Below are 4,226 nucleotides of genomic sequence, written 5' to 3' on the forward strand. Positions count from 1 at the left end.
ACACCGTGTGTACATTCCAGCGAAGGTCGTAGGCCGAGTTACCGTGTAATTGTTAATATTTTGCTATTTTCCCCGGCCAAGGATTATTGCATGATAATGATTTTTAAACGAGTTAACGAGTGCATGACAAACGAGCGGAGAAAGTGCGCCTAACGTATCTCTTGAAGGTAGAGACAAAATTTGCGAAGTTCATTGAATTTCAAAAGTATTAACCGTGTTCGTCACTCCCTGATCAGCATTAATAAAGGTTCAGACAGCGAGAATTATATCAAAACCCTGTGTCATTGAAATAGCAAATGAACGGCAATAGTTACTTTCACCATCTGTATTTTTCAGTAACGTAAACTTAGTCCCATCAGGACATCACAAATTCCCTTGTCTAGGCAGCAGACGGTTAGTTCCGCACGAGAAAGACAATAACAGAGAAACAAGCGTTGTATAGTAATTTCGTTTTCCACATCCTTAACGTAAAGTCCTTTGCATTGTTGGTATATTTACAGTAAATCTGTATTCCTGCATTTGCTTAGTTCATTCTGTGAGAGGAATTCGAGTACTTTGTGTAGTTGAATTGAGAAAAAAAGCTTCGAAGATTGGTATTCCTACGCCAAGCGTTTGTTCTGAAATTGTTCTGTGTTAACGGGATTTCGTCCAACATTTTGGGAGCCCTAGATGACCGCTCCCCATGTCCGCCATCTTAAAACCTTTGTTGTTATTGTTTGGGTGACTGGTCGCTCTGCCTCAAAGCCACTTTTTTGGGACTACTTCGTTTCGCGTAGTAAACCCCCACTCACAAAATCTTAGCCAGATAATTTTCGATAGATAGACTAGGACAGGGTTCCAGACAATAGATAAAAACATGATATAATTTAGTCAGGGAATGATAGGTCTTAGTTAGGAAATATACAGATAACAAGTTCCTATACAAATACCCGACGTCAAAAATCATATAACAAGAACTTATAGTTTTACTCTAAGTTCCTCAGTGTAGTAGTCCGAATCGGCTCCCGGGAGGTTACGATTGTTAAAAACAATCCCCTAAGGAAGCAAGATGACGTATCCGCAATTAAGAACCCTGCCAGTGTGCACTTATAAAATTTTACTTAAAATTTTCTCAGGCAGCACAAATTGGCTGACTGAATCTCTCTCTCTCTCTCTCTCTCTCTCTCTCTCTCTCTCTCTCTCTCTCTCTCTCTCTCTCTCTCTCTCTCTCTCTTTTCATTCAAGCAAGCATTCATAACCTAACTGAGTGTACGTGACCCTCTTCAAGGAAAGAAGGGCGGACACTGGGACAATTAATTGAATTAAACCAAATAAAAGAAACACCTCTGTCCCACAAATAGATGAGGACAAGTTAAGAGTAATTACAGTGATAAACTGTCGGTCTCGAGTGAGGCCTTTTACCCAGACCTAAGCAAACAGTGGCCTTTCCCCCTCTGCATCTTAAGGGGGTTGTAGCACCGTGGGTACTGGGACCAGACACTCACGAGGGCCTTAAAAAGCAACCACAAATTCACTTTTCCTTCCACAGTGCCACTAATTTGCAGCACTGTCGTCAACTGAATAGCTTGCTTCTCTCTCTCTCTCTTTTATCTTCCCTTTCTCTCTCATTCATTTGTTACACTCTGCTGGGGTAGAGTGCATTCCCTTAATTATAGCCTAGTTGGACTCAAGTTGGGGGTTCCTAGGAACACACTGGCACCAAAGTGCCACCAACCAAGCAAACTAGAAAAAAAAGAAAACCACCAAACCAGACAAAAGGGAACACAGAAGAAAAAGTCCTTCTGGTACTAACCTGCACAAGTACCTAAGGATACTGAGTGCCACCAGTGTGACCTTTACATGGCACACCCAACCACAGTGCCACATTATTGAAAGGGTGCCACAGCACTGAAGGGACACTTCCTCGCTGCCCAACTACGCCCAGTCGACCTGGGTAGACGCCCTTCCCCACCAGAACCATGGCAGCAGAGAATTATAAAGCCTTCCTGGAGCTGGGGACGGTGGCAGGTCTCACCGGATTGGAACTTGCCACATGGGTCAAGGAGCAAATGGATGACTTGGCCAAGCGAGAGAAGGAAGAAAGACTCGAACGGCGGAATTATGAAGCCGAACAGAGGGCGTATGAAGCTGAACAGAGGAGGTATGAAGAACAACGGAGGGCGTATGAAGCTGAACAGAGGCAGCTGGAAGAAGAAAGAGAAGAAAGGAGACAACAGCATGAGCTGGCTCTCAAGGAAAAGGAGCTCGAGCTGGAAGGAACAAGAAGGGAGAATGCCGAAGTTATGGCTAGACAGCAAGCCTCCAGCCCCACACCTGCTGCACCAAATGCTCCAATCTCGAGCATCAATTCCCTCGTCCCCAAGTGGACTGAGGACGAGCCAGAGGCATGGCTGGAGGAAATCGAGGCACTCTTCGATAACTACAGCACCACCGAGACAGAGAGGGGCCTTAGTACTAGCCAAGCACATGGAGGGAAAAGCTAAGGCAGCACTTCGCTCACTGGAGAAGAGCCAGAGAGGCAACATGGTTGAAGTTCGTAGAGTCAGCACGAAGGCCTACAAAATAACCCTGGAGAAATGGAGACAGTGGTTCCGAGGTCTTGCCAAGGAAGTCGGCTGGTCCTGGACTGAATGGGCCTGTCACAAGACCCAGTCTGGTACCCGCTGGTTTGACTCCTTGTCTTGCACAACGTTTGAGGACCTCTTCAATCAGACCATGCTGGAAGACCTTTACCAATGTGTGCCTGGGTCCCTTGCTGTATATCTCAATGATAAGCAGCCCACCACACTTATGGAAGCCTGCCACATGGCCGATTCGTGGGAAACCTTCAACCAGTCTCACAGCACCTCTCAGCGACACATCGTGCTGCCAGGCTACCTCTCAAGCTCAACTTACCCGAAGAATGGACTGCCGAGCAAGCCTACGTGCACCCACTGTAAGAAGGTGGGGCATGCTGAAGTTGAGTGCCGATACAAGCTAGGTACTAACAAGCAGCCTCCTACTACCAGCCAGAACTCCTCTACCGCTTCATCCACTCAACCCTCTCCACCAACAGTTACTGCAGGCCACTGAGCCCTTACAAGAGGCCCATGCAAATCCTGTGGTGCTGCCGGCCACTACAGTGCTGGACATCCGGCCTGTCCACATCATGTCCCCACCACCAAGTTCTTCAACCTCATTAGCACCTCATTCTCTGCGGCCGGGCCGCACAAGATCCTTTACCCCGAGAGACTGGAAACCCAGTTCATCTCAGTGGGGCCCCTCTTAAGAGCACTAGCCTGCCCATGACCCTTCCGGTCACAGTAGACACTGCGGCAGACATTAGCCTCATCGCCAGGGTCCAAGTGCCAGCCGGTGCCATGGTTGACGAGAAAACCCGGTGGGAGACGAAGTGGATAGAGGGCCACACCATTACCGTTCCCATGGTCAAGCTCCAGGTCACGACACCTTGGGGCATGCTACCCCACCGCCTTGGCGTGGTGGGTGGAATTCGGCCCAGAGTGGACTTCCTGTTGGGTCGGGACCTTCTCTGTGAAAGCCCTTCACCAACGCCACTTCACAGCCATGCTACCTCCTCCACGGAGGACCAGATCAAGACGAAACCCCACCTTCCGCCACCGAAGTGGTCAGCAGAAGGGGCACACACTGAACCATTCTCGGCCTAGCCCTCTCCAGTCACGAAGGGCTGGCCCACAAAGAGGTCCTCCCTCTCCACGAAGAGACATTCAGGAGGAGCAGTACCGCTGCAGGACGTGCAAGCAGACAGGCCACTCCACAAATTGGGAGGGCTGCCCAAGTAAGCAACGGCCAGCGGACCCCCCGGACAAGACTCTCGGAGAGGCTCAGATCTCCAGCTGGGGCAGGAATCTCTGCCACAGCCAAATTCAAGTCATCCGCGAGGTATTGTACCTCCGGACCCCTTGTCAGGCATGCCTGACCCTCAACTGCTGCCAGTGCCACTTGCCAGCACTGAGCAGTGCCACGCTCTGTCCAACACGGACGCTGAGCCATCAATTGCGAAGGACCCTGTGCCGGGTCTAAATCATGAGGCGGATCCTCCTCCGGGAGATTCAGGATTCCCCACACCATTGATCATCGCAACCGGAGAGCCTCCGGCACCCGACACTTCTTCACCAAATCTGTCCCCAGAGGATGAACCCCTGGAGGATCAAACTGTTACACCTTCTCTGGGAGACCAGGAACTGGCCTCCTCGGATGCAGAGGTC

Source organism: Macrobrachium rosenbergii, chromosome 5 (assembly GCF_040412425.1).
Source record: "Macrobrachium rosenbergii isolate ZJJX-2024 chromosome 5, ASM4041242v1, whole genome shotgun sequence".
NCBI classification, from domain to species: Eukaryota; Metazoa; Arthropoda; class Malacostraca; order Decapoda; family Palaemonidae; genus Macrobrachium; species Macrobrachium rosenbergii.